This window comes from Cavia porcellus, unplaced genomic scaffold, assembly GCF_034190915.1.
Source record: "Cavia porcellus strain 051 isolate PalLab524CR breed Dunkin Hartley unplaced genomic scaffold, mCavPor4.1 scaffold_6, whole genome shotgun sequence".
NCBI classification, from domain to species: domain Eukaryota; kingdom Metazoa; phylum Chordata; class Mammalia; order Rodentia; family Caviidae; genus Cavia; species Cavia porcellus.
The window spans coordinates 87,213,469-87,227,192 of record NW_026947489.1 but is presented as its reverse complement, the minus strand read 5'-3'; the positions used below and the strand labels follow the sequence as shown (position 1 = coordinate 87,227,192).

General features: G+C 35.7%; 1 long non-coding RNA gene across 1 annotated transcript; it reads left to right on the top strand.

Annotated features, from left to right (window-relative positions):
• Positions 1-220: 220 nt before the first annotated feature.
• On the top strand, positions 221-6,380 carry LOC134476283 (uncharacterized). The gene is made up of 4 exons (XR_010047863.1): positions 221-488; positions 3,209-3,326; positions 4,830-5,054; positions 5,991-6,380. It is a non-coding gene; the product is annotated as an uncharacterized LOC134476283 (long non-coding RNA).
• The last annotated feature ends 7,344 nt before the right edge of the window (positions 6,381-13,724 follow it).

Genomic DNA, 13,724 nt, shown 5'->3' with positions numbered 1-13,724 from the left:
TCCAGAACAACAGGAATGGCAAGGCATGTGAAGCTAATTCACTGACTGTTTACAATGAGCAGCTATTGTTACCACGAGACACAGGGGTTTCCACTGAGGGATCAGGAACTCGCCCTTACCAGGCAGGTGCCATGCCTCTAAGCTATGTCCCTGGTCCATGTTTATATAATTCTGCACTCTAAAAATAGTTCTCAATTATTTTTTGCAATAACTAGCACTATTGTCACTTGTTCTCTGTTAGAATGAGGCCAAGGGATAATTCTATCAATGAGCTCAGCTTCCCGGCATGTCAGATGACCAGTGGTCTGGCCTACTCCTCTCTCTTTCCAGCTGTCTCCAAGTCACCACCAGTCCTTCCATGGCTATTCATCTAGAAAACATCCAAAATTAGCATAATGCTTCTTACTTCCTTTCTTCATGTTCTGCACGCAGTGCTAGTCGTGACTTACGGGAGCTGCAGATGGAAGAAGGGAGATGAATGCAAGAAGGTATTTCGGTGGACTCTAATTCATCACTTCTACTTTCTGTCTGCTTTTTCTTTTGATATTAACACTTTCAAGATTCCTGATAAGGAACCAGGGCCTTTTACAAAGGTTGAGAGGTGACACTATTTTTTATTTTTATTTCTATTGGATGGTAAGGTGAATTTGAGAATTCTGTTTTTTCCTCAATCTTTCAATCACTAACCTCAGAACAATCTATGATTTTGACTATTATTATGACAATGAAATAACTTGCATTGCTTAGCATGCTTCTTATTTTGTTGCAATAAGCTAAATTATTATAATGACAACCAAACCTATGGCTTTTAGCTTTTTGTTAGTGGCTAAATTACCGAATTCTTAATCAATACCCTAATTCTTAAAAATGCTAAATTTTCACCCGCAAAATTATTGATGAATGAAGATAATTGTTTCAATGCAACTTATAGTGTTAACTGTAAAACCAACCCAAAATTTAAATTTTATTGCCAGGAAGGCAGTTGTAAATTACTTGTGCATGTGTGGGATACTTTTTCACCTTCCAATGAATAGAAGAAAAAAATTAATCTGTTGTTAATATTCCCCAGATTTGCTTGATGTTGCCATCAAGACAAATGGTATGAATACAAACACACAAACACACACACACACACACACACACACACACACACACACACACTTTGGCTTTTGTAGCATTTATCATGGTTTTCAAGGAAGTTTTGATTGGTTGATTTCTAGCAGATAAGTCTCAAAAACATTGCGACATATCACTCCATAGAATGACTATAAAATAAATTAGGTGCTGTTTACTTACAGTCTAAGTTTGCCACTGAGAATGAGAGGTCAAAATACTTTGCACCTTGGAATAATTTTCTTGTACCTTGAAAGTGTCTACTTGAGGGCAATTGTAACATACCTACATGTCTTTGGATAAAAGACAGGCCATTTTCTGAAGTTCCACGCACATTGAAACATGTTGGACACAAGTATTTTATTTTTTCTTTTTTTTTTTTTTTTTAATTTAAGAGGAAAAAGAGAAAAACACAAAACAAACCAAAGCGGCGTAAGGGTACACGCAATACAGAACTACAAAACAAAACAAAACAAAACAAAACAAAAAACCATAACAGTAAGAAATTACCTGCTAGTAGATTACACACTATTTTCTTGAAAATAGTTCCTCAAATCACAGTATCAAAGAACACAAGGTGGACATTCAAACAGGGAGACTGCAAACAGCTGTGTTCAATGTTCCAAAAACATTGATAAAGTCAGCTATTTAACACCCCCAAACACACTTGCTGTTATATCCGTTAGAGCTCCTTTTCTTTTTTTTTTTTTTTCCCTCTCTTTTTTACAACAAAATTTACACATCTTGGATTTTATTACTCCTTAGTGCTTATTACTTTCTTTGGGGGGGGGGGGAAGAATACAGTCAAATATGGCAAAACAAAGCGGACACAAGTATTTTAAACATGTTTTACATTTCACAGCAATTCCTTCATCTAAATCTTCTCTTTTTTCCTTGTCTGCGTATGGTGGCAGTTGAAACATTAACCTTCAGATAGCAGTTTCCTTAGTCTACTTTCTCCTTTCCTAGCTAGGATTAATTTTAATCAGATGGTAATTAAAATAGGCACTGCATAACCAACTCACATTTCTGTAGGTAATTAAAGCCTCTAGATTCATGCATTTTCCCCTCCTAGCTCTCTTAGAAGCAGTGGCAGTTAATTTGTATTTTTCCTCGCAGCACAGTTCTTGTTGGAATAAAGGCTCAGGTTCCAATAAATCTCTTGCAAATAGCTTGTCTAGGCGTTGGATATAAGAACAGCAGAAATTATAAACTGTTAATTTGTTCTTTTTTTCCCTTAAAAAGTCTAATTCCCAATTGTTTGTTGCTGACTCAAGAAGCTATGATTTATCATTGTTTTATTATGAAATAGTAGGAAGTTATGTCCCAGAAGTCAGGTTACTAACTAAATGCTGGAGAAAAGAAGAACATTTTTATTATTTCCATTCTTATGGTTTTTCTTTCATGCCCATATAATTACAAAGGATATTCCAAAAATCACTTATTCATATAGAGAAAAGTATTAGAAAATTTGATTATGTACATTATTCACTTCTTGTGCAATTACTATATCACCATACAGTAAAAATAGACCACCTACCTAGCCATAGTGCATAAATATCTGTTGTTATGGAACCCCATTACAAGTACTTTTTAGATTGACTCAAGTAATTTATGTGCATGCAATAGACAACATGGCACATGTCAACAAACGGAGTTACTGTATATGAATTTTTTTTTAAAGCAAAAGTTTTCTTCCAAACAAGGTGCCATGTTTTTTGCAGCTGCCATCATTCTGCTTCCAACCTGGAAGTGTTTGAATGTCCTTGGCAGCAAGATGCCTGGAGCATTAGGTCACTTGCCCAGGGCTTGACCAGCAAACAGCAACCCACCACAATCTCATTTCTTGGGAAGGGGCTGCCTATAAAGCACTGCTAGAGTCTCTGGTGAGCAGCTCGCTCTGCATCTGGTGGTTATGAAATCTCATTTCATTACACTACTAATTTACAGGGAATGAAATTATAAACAAGGTGATTACCAAGCGTAATTTATGGTCCATGTAATTATATAGCTGTCAAAGTAGTGCTGGCAGCTGAATTGTGCAGAAGAGGGCTGTACTTTTGCCTGGTTGACTGAGTTTGTTAATTGTCCACAGCTGAAAATATTTTTTGTACTGCAAGATCAGCAACCTGCGGCGTGGAGAGCCCAACTAGAGCTGGTTATAATTACCTGCCTGACCAGAAACGTTACCTATTGACTTTGAATACCTTCAGGTGATGGAAAATTACCTCCGCTCCCAAACTTTTGATCAATGGGGGGAAAAAAAGCGTTCTTATTTTGGGGGGTTACTGAAAACCACAAAGTACAGAGTCACAATATATTATCTCTATCTAAAAACTAACTGTAGTGTTTTAGATGTACGTAATAGGATAATAGTACTGAAAGATAACTTAATATTGCCCTAATGAAAATAAATAGAAACACATTCTACTTTTCCCCTTTATCAATGGATTAGGACTTTTTGTGTGACTTTACACAGCTTTATGGCTTGTGAGAGAGATCATATCTGAGGTTAATCCCAAGCAGGTGAAGAATACCCAACTGCTCAACCTGTTGCGGAAACAGACACATGAGAAACACATCAGAGAGGAGGCCCTTAAGCCAAAGGCTTTATTTACACAGTTTGATTGGCATGATATTTTTTGCTAATTTCATTTTTCTAGATATTACCTAGGAAATATAGGTACTTTAAAATTACATATACCTGAGTACTTTGTGCTGTCAATCTTAAAGTTTACAGTTTTTTTCAAAAACAGAAGCTTATGAATTACATAGCATATGTAAACTGATTAGTTCCTTTCTCTCATTTTGATTATCTTTCAGCTTCTTCCACTGTCGCATATACTGTTGAAAATGAGCAACAGGCATATTATCCTCTTTGTCTTTTATTGATGCTGTTTCCATGTTTGGAATTCTCTAGGATGGTTCCTCTTGATCAGGGATAAATACTGTATTATACTCAGTATGTTTTTTTTTTTTCCACCTACAAATTGAAAGATCCTGTTTTTGAGATTGGGCTTGCATAAATATTAGCATCAATGATAGGAAGTGACTTGTTTAAAAATAAAATTAAAGTTATAATAAGGGATATTACAGTTAGGTAACATTTTATGCAGCTACCATTAGGATATAATTATATCTATTTTTAAAAAAATAGCACTTGGGTTTCTACTACATGCTGAATGTACTGACTAATTTCCTCTTAGGCTTGACAGCTGAATGATTAATAATCAGGTAATAATGTTGTTTGAAAGGGTACATGGGAAAGTCTAGATACAGGAAAATTTGTCAAAATTGCTAAGATCACCTATTACTGGTAACCAGTATACACTTCTTAGAAAGCAATTTGTCATTGCTTTTCAGTTTATGAGGTCCTTTGGTTTTAACCTAAGAAAGTAAGTAGGTTTTATAATCGGAAAAGTGTTCATATAGACCACCTTATTGTTACCAGTAAAGATTAAAAATAATTGTGATTTCATAGAAGACTGTTTTAGTAAATCATAAGATAAAATCAAATTGAAGTTAAATAAAGCATTGTGTCACTTTTAATGGTAAGTGAAGACAGTAAACTTGTATAACACCGAAAACAAATAAAGAAAAGTGAGGTTTTAGAATCATGTACAGGCATACTTTACAAATATGATTCTCAAAGTGTTATTCTGTAATGCATCTTACAAAATCAAAGTTATTTTCGCCTTCTGTTCTCTATCCTAAAGGCCACATTTGGCTAAGCATGGGACTCCCGTTTCCAGTGCGGAGCCAGACCTCTCCAGTAATTGGCCAGTTTTGTCCTGGCCAGGATATCCTGCAGACTCATTTGCTGAACTAAAACCTGCTGCCAGTTCAGATACATTCAAGCCAAAATTGAGAAAATACCTCGCATGGGCCGTGGTTGACAGGGATGTCTGCTGAAGAGGATACATTCAAAACCAGCAACTCCTGTAAGTTAATAAAAACTCACAGCAGGGAATCCTATCTAAGGACTCTCTCTTGTCTTTCTGATCTATGGTTACCGGGAATTCAACCACTGGCTTACAGGTACTGATGCAAGCTGATTTTCAGGCAATGTAAATATTTGCCCTAGTGAAAAACTACAAAAAATAGAAAGCAAATGAAAATTAAATTTCAAAAGGAAAATGTCAAATTGTTACTTTAATTGCTAGGGGACTTTTGGTGTGGTATTTTATTTAATGACAATGCCCCCATAGCAAGATATAATTAGTAACAATTCTCCAGCTATCATAGTCCAACCATGCAAATCTGTATGTCAAAATAAACTTTCTATTACTTAATTTAATTCAAACACATACTCATGTTGATAACTTACTTGAACAAAATCACTATCTTTTTAAGATTCCACATTGTTCTTCATATTGATGAACTTCAGTGAACATGGATAAGTTATATCTTCTCCCATTTCCCTTCTCTCTCCCTCAACATGACTATACTAAAATATTTCTCCATCCAAGACATGAATTCATATATAATTGCATTTCAGTAATTTCTGCAGCATTCTATAATCATAATACCTGCAAACCTGATGACCCTGTTAGCCTGCACTAAACATTTCATACTGCTAACAGAAAAAGAGAAACCAAATCACAGCCAACTTAACTCATTTTTTCCACTGAAGTATACAATAGCAGAAAACAATTCTAGTTAAAATTCTAGCAACATAATGTAGGACAGAAGAAAGAGAAAAGAAAGAATGAACTAATGAAAGTAAGAGTAAAATTGTTAAAATTGTACAGTTTCAGGACACAAAGTAACCCAATGTTAAAAGGCTTTGTTTTCCGCCAATTCTTAAAAAAATAAATTCCTAAGAGTATAAAGCTATAATAACCCTGAAAACGCAGCCTGTTCTTTTTCTCCCACAGCCTTCCCTCCACAAGAGAGCACCTTTCTGATGGGGGCAGCTTATCTCTAAATTCAAACACATGCAAAAGCTTTGCATTCAAACACAGCCCACCAACTGAGTAACCTGACAGAGAGAAAGAGTAGACAAGCTATCAACCATCTTGAAAACACCCTGGAGACCTCATAAAACACCTGGCTCCCGAGTGCATCATGCTTTTCTCTTGAAGGTTCAGACTCTATTCTACCTGAGTGCAAACTTTTTAGCACCACCTGATAAACTTTCGCAATGCCTGAAAAACAGTGTTTTGTGATGGGATCAGCAAACCTACAACCTAGACTAAGGTGAGTGATTTGAGGTTCTCATCTCCACCTCAAATTCTCACTGGTGACTTTTCCTGTTGCAAATAAAATCCTGTCACGTTCTGTATCTATGTTTCTTTCACCTTCCATGTCTCTGGTAAGGAAAAATTTCCTTAATTTTCTTGATGTGCCAGATTCAAATGCGTATTCAAAAGAGGGAATTAAGGCTTTTTTCCCACTAACATTCTAGACTTTGACTAAATCCCAGCTTTAGGGATGCGGCCCAATCTTTCTTTTCATTTTGCTTTAAAACGTGATAATTTATGCTACACCTTTTTATCATAATACTTCTTAAGATCCCCTCAGTTTTTGCAGATGAGGGAGGTGTTTTAAAATTTATTCCAATAGCTTAGAAAGCGAAGAGTGATTTGCCTTTCAGCTCTTATTTCGTCTCTGCCTAATGCGGTTGTGATAAACATTTTTCTTAGCTTCTTTTCCAATTCCAGGAGTGAGGGGATTGGAGAAATCTTTTTGAAAAAAGAGTATTGATCTGAATATGCAGAGCATTTTAATGGAGACTATTTTGCCATCCTTCTTTGGTAAAACATATTCTGTACCAGCTGCTGAGAAGAGGGTATTTAAACCTAAACATGGTTTTCATAGCAATCTAACTGTACATAATCAAACTTATGACTAAGTAAACTGTGAATTACCTGATGTGGGCAAAGTAGGTTTTCCAAATAAGAAACTCACCACCAGGGACACTTCTCAACTGAAAGTGGGCTTTGCCCATGACTTTCTGTGATGTGTTAATGTATTATATCTCTCTTCACTTCACACTAGCTGGCAGCAGTTCTTACATTTGTCCGATGTTGTGGAAGGAAATAAAAGTACTTGTTACCCCATTTCTAAGGCAGGCAGACTATTATAATTTTTGCTTTCTTCTTTCATTTTCTTTTTTTTTTTTTTTTAATTGTTTCCTCCCCCCGGTGTTTATCTCATTAACACATTGTTGAATTATTTCCATCTGGCAAGCAGAGAAAATTGCCTGGGATTATGGAGACCATGCCAAAAGAGAACATGATAAGTTATTTATTAGTTCTGGGCTTCTGGTTTCTTTATCCTAGTGGGAGTTGTAGAGATAGTTATTCAGTGCTTATTTGTAATCTTTTTATTTAAAGAGAAAGCAAATGCTGATATTTCTGCATGGAAAAGAAACACTTATCTGTACCTAAATAAACAAGAAATACTAATTTCCAGAGATGCTTATGATAGACAGGGATAGCCGCCGAATACAGAACACAGTAAAGTTTTATAATAGGGCTTCCTTACTGATAGGTCAAGCTAAGGAAATATTAGTCAGGTTGGCAACGCTATGATGGAATGGTGATAAGTCGGACACATATCACCAATGACCAGAAACTTGAGTTTAGGAAGAAAGGAAAGAGATAATAGCATGGGAAAAAAAGTGAGAATAATTGATAAAATATTAAGCATGAACAATATGAATTAAGACATTTGTTCCAGTCTTGTTGGTACTTAATGGAGTCTTGACATGACAAGACAAACGGGATGTTGTGTTTCCCAGTGTGTATATAAAATGGTAATAAATGGCACATTTACTACTTTGCAGTGGTCATAACCAAGGCAGCAAATGGAACAACTGCATTTAAAGTAATGAAATAGGACCCTAAAGTATAAATATCAGTGTCTTTGAAATAATTAAGCAAAGAACTTCTCTGTTTTTGTTTTGTCTTGCTGTTGGTTTTTAATTTTTCTTTTTGAGATAGGATCACACTATGTAGTCCAGACTGGTTTTGAACTCACCATGGAGCCCACCCTGGCCTCAAGCTCTCAGAGCTCCTCTTGCCTTAAGCTGAGTGCTGGGGTTGCTGCAGTGGCCCCCCACACTCAGCACTGCTGCTCCCTCAAGGACATTTTAATGGTACTAAATAAGAAACATCATGGCATTGATGCACAATAAAAATCTGTGAGAAAGATGGAAATGAATATAACTAGGCATCTTTACATCACATATTCCTGAGCTACCTGAACCATCTTTGAGCTATTTTGGAGTTTCGGTTATAGAAAGGAAATAGTACTGAAAACAAGCCTTCCTCCTAGGCATGCAATAGGTTTTGTCTAGTTGAGGTAAATACATCCCTCTACATATGACTGCCTTGCACATTCATTTACCCACAGTTAGTATCTGTTACTAACTCCTACTTTTACATTCAATTTAGCATTAATGATAGCATATGTATGTGTATGTGTGTTTGAATTTTTTCCTGGACCTATTGTAAGTATTTGGCATGTGTTTGATTTAAATCTGCACATGGGTCTTAATGTTAGCTAAGTTGTTTAATAATCATCTTTTAAATAACTCTTGTTTTACAGAAAAGCTTTCTTAGCTGGGGGACTGAGATAAGAAATCAGGATGGTTATGTGGAGAAAGTAAACAGGATCTGGTCTTAATTAAGTTGATCTTAAAAAGGTGTAATTAATAAAGACAGTACTCAAGGTGTGGCATTGATTATGTGGCCAAGCAAAGACTGAGCTCAGGACCTTAAATGTAAATATGACATGTAAATATGGATTGTATGGATGATGCACAAGAGGCTTAATAATATTCAAAAGGACATGAATCAGACACACGAGCTTAAATACCATAAGGTAGCTCTTATTTGATTCAGGTGAAGAGCTATTTAAAGATTTTGTAGAAGGAAGAAAGGAGATTGGTCTTTTACAGGTGGAAAGAGCTTCACAAGATCAAAGGTAAAGGGAGGGCTGTGAGAAAGGAGATATAAACAGATTTAAGATGTGTCATGTAAAAGTATCAAATACTCACAAAGGTTATAGTTATAAGCCATAAACATAAACTAAACGTAACAATGATAATAATAAAAACAGGGGAAGGGATTTAGGGCTGCACGGAGCTGAGTACAGAGGGAGAGGGGAATAAAACATAATCGAGATACATTATATACTTGAACCTATTCCCTAAAATCAAGGTAAACTTTATGTACTGCAAACATGCCATAATCAAATAAAATTTAAAAAGAAGAATTCAGACCTGACCAATAGAAAATAGATTTTTGCCATGCTTCACCTAATTTCCCACTGATTACTTAAGATAGACAAAAACATTTTTCAACACTTCACATTTGCTTTTACCTGAATTTGTGCATGCAATAGGGCATGGAATCCCAATCTGTAGTATCAGTTCCGTTACGAGCAGTGCTTCTTTCAGTTGTTATCAATCCTCCAATAAAAAATTTCTCTGTGGGTTGCTATAGATACTTGAGCAGATACCTTTTTTCTAAATATGTATTATTGTGTCATGGATTAAGCATGATATATAATCCTTATAAAAATCTCTCTCCACAAGCTTTATACTTAATGCAAGTATGCAACATATTATGTTGGAATTTGGGGTATCTTTTAAAAAGAAATTAAAATTAATGGACAATGTAAGGTTATAGTATTCCTGGATTTTGCCTGCCAATTTCATAGTTAGAATTTGACATGGACAATTACTGTATTTTCTTCTGTGTTTTTACACTGCCAAATTGTATTCCATTTTCCCCTGGCCCATTCCATTCTGTGGCTAATGGATTGTCTTCCGGCTCATGAATATGAATGGGCAGTGCCACATCCAGTACAGATTGTGGAGAAGTTGAGTAACTTATTTGTCAGGATTTTCTCCTTATTTCTCATTAATAAGCAACTGTCATCCCTAGGGACTGCTGCCTTACATCCTCTTGTATTGCATCCGTACATCTAGATAAATACCCACCCTGTCTTTCCCATTACCAACTTTTCAAAACAGCTCATTTTGTTGTTCAAAATTCTCACTATACTTGCAACTCCAGCTTCACCCATTATTTCCTTAATGTATTCCTTCCAAACTTACAAACAAGTAATAACATCAAGTCAGGTATTTTTGTTGACTGTGCTACTATTGCTGTTGTCATTCCACTCCACAAAACCCTTCACGGTGCCAGTTGGCTTTTATTTTATTAGCATTTTAGGAGACAAGATAATGAAGTTATGTGGATACTTTAAAAAGATGTGCAGTAGAATATGAAATTCCTTTAACACATGTCATCAGAACTCCTTACCTCCTGCATGGATGCACTTAGTAGAAGATTTAAGTATCTTGCCCAATGTTATTTCAGTCAAACGTCGATTCTGAATTTTTGATTCTCTTTAGAATATTCTTTCTCATACTAGATTGATTCACTACTGCTGCTTTAAAAGTAAATAAAATAACTTTGACTGACAGACTAGATACAATCTAGTTGTTCTCAAAAACAAAAATTGTTATTCTAGAGCTTGTATTTACAAGAGAAAAAGTCTTATCTAAATGAATTTGTAAAATGCTCAGTTTAATAAATATCACAATGAAATTACAGAGGGAAATTGCTGGTTTATTACTCAATAAAGTACTTTTGAGAAACTTTGATTGATATGGTCAACTCAGGATAGGAAGTGATTAAATTCTAGGTGAAATTCTTCTGCATGATTTATGGAAACATAAAGAACAGGTGAGATAAATGAGCCAAGGCACTATGCTATAGGTTCTACATATCCTTCCTTCAGTAAAACAGAAGACATTTTGAGAGGTCTCTCTACCCTACAAAAGAATTTATGCATACTCATACATCACTTTAAAAATACACATACTGACATTGATAACAGGAGCCAACATGTCATCAGTGAAACGGGATTTTTATTTCAAATTGGCCCTCTAAATTCAGTCTGCTTATTTATTTGCCTTTTAACTCCCTAAAATACATAATGGTACTAAATAGAGTGCCTACCGTACATTTTATTGTTCAAACAAATTTAATAATAATGGGCTTGAAATCTTTAAAACATTACCAGAATATCAAATCCCTAGAAATGTAACATACACATAGAGTTTTAGTCAAAAATTCAAGTCAAAAATTCAAGACTTTGATTAAATACTTTCTTTATAATTTTGACACACAGTCCTGCTCAGAATATTATTTCTGATGTTCCCTATCTATACAAACATAATGTTCAGATAAACATTAAAATATCATTTTGTTCTGTTTTGTTTGATTTTACTAGGTCTGATGGTGTGGGCAGCTATCTTGAAGATAACAAGAAGCATTATGGTAGCCATTGATGATTTCCTATTATCTTGTGTTGAAGTCCTTTATAGCTTTCACTGTTTTGCTTTAATTGACTTCATTTTGTTTGGTTTTATTCTCTTGAAAATAAAAAGATTAAAAATATCAAAAATAATTAATATGTTAAATGTACCAAATATATTACTACAACTACACACAAGAGAAGTTAACATTTATTTCACTTTCTATGAGTTATAACACACTTTTCTTATGCCTTGCTCTGATATTACCTAGATGCTAGCATAAAAGCTAGATAAAATTATTGTCCCATTTTACATATCTGGAAACTTTTAGCAGTAAGATGACATATTTCAGGTCACCTCCTCCCCCCGGGACACATGTCATCTTCTTACTGCTAAAAGTTTCCACGTTCTAGCTTCCTTGAATCTAGTAGCACAAAGCAGACTATAAAGAGGAAACACAACTACTAGTATTGCTATCTGATTCCTGAACACTGAATAGGCTAAAGTATTAAGTAGACAAGGACACAATCTTAAAAATATTTACACACATGGCATGGCAGAGACACTCAGCTTCCGAAAGCATTTTGGGGGGAAATTAGGCAGTGTTAAAAAGTATTCAAAGTAAGAAAATTCCTAGGTCTCAAACAGAGACTGAGAATACTCTACAATAACAAAGAAAAGACTCATACAAGTAGTCTTCACCCAGACACAAGTGACCCTAGGTCTCAAACAAAGTCAGAGTTAGAAGATTACGGAAAGAAAGGCGAGGATCTGAACACTGCCTGATGTAGGATGCTTCCCTCAGTGAAATCGAAGAGCAACATCCACTAAGGTGGGTTAGGGTCACTGTGTGTGTCATGGTCACTTTGTTAATAACTGTCATCAGTCACTAATTTGCATATATTTGCTTATCTTTAGAAAAAAATCTTTATATCACTGCATTCCATACTTTATTAAGGAATCAAAAGTTTCTCCCAATTCTTCTTGGTGAAATCTTTAATATGTGAGACGTGATTGTTCTTGCAGTAACTTTTCAGTCACTTCATTGCACCGAGAACACAAAGGCCAAATTATGAGGCAACACATTACCCGAAACACAAGGAATGCTTGAGAAAAGGTGACTGTTTGTCACCCTTGTTCCTCCACTCATCTAAAATTTTTGTGAATCTCCTGTCCATGCTGAAGGGCTTTTGATCACTACCTTTATAACATTTAAATAAAATGTACTACCTTCCAGTTGTGAAAGCTGTAAAATGTCATGGCCATCACGGTTAGACACATTTGTGTGTAAGTACGGGACATGCGATTATCTCTTTACCCCTGACATTTACTTCTCTGTGACTTTTCTCATCTCCCATGAATGGTCTTGTGTTTATCTCAGTTCTCCAGCCCATACAACAGGAGCAAAGGGTATTTCCAAAACATTGTCTTATAATCTCTGCCTCGTTTTCAACAGTCTTGAATATGTCTCGTCCTCAGCATTTCCACATGCTAGCTTTCTACTTCTTTTCATAAAGATAAAGTCAATTAGAACTTGATCCTGGAAAACAGTATGACCTTTAATTGGAATCAATATTTTCCTTTTCTTATCCTATTCTGTCTCAACTCAATACTGAATCACACACACACACATTGGCCTTTGGCTTGCTTCACTCCTCAGACCTGAGTGTTTTTTTTAACCCATGACTTAGCCCAGAATATGCAGCATCCTTCCTCTAACACCCCTATCCTTTACCATGAGTACTGTCTTATTCTTCATGCCAAGTCTTTGGCCTTGACCTGGAAGCTTACATCCCTCCCCAGAAAATAATCATCAGTGCAGTAACTAGCAGGAGATGGAAGGGAAGGCACAATGAAGGTCACCAAGTTTATTTTCCCAGGCTCCTTCCTGCTGAGGTTCTCTAGCCTGGCTCAGTAACACTTCCTTGTTCTCTAGGTGTTGGCATCGTAAGACTGACCAAGTTACGGAAGTGCTAAGGCATTACACTATTCTGTTTTATTTTTTCCTAAATCTCGCCCACTGTGTTGTAAATGGTTGTTTTACTAAAATCTCTCAAATACTGATGATTCTATACAGCCCATCTTCCCAGGAACACAAGGAGGATGGAAAAGTACTCAGCACGGTGCCTTAGAGACCGTGGAGCTGCATCCACCTTGGTATATTTGAACTCAGGTTGTTCATCTAAATGCATTGTATCTCATCTCTTGTGATGAGACTGTCTGCTTCCTCAAAAATACTGTAAAATCTTCAAAAATAAAATAACACTGTTTTTTTTTCATTTAGTGCTCCCCAGTATTTTGTATTATGCCCAAAACATAGAAGGAAGTAGAT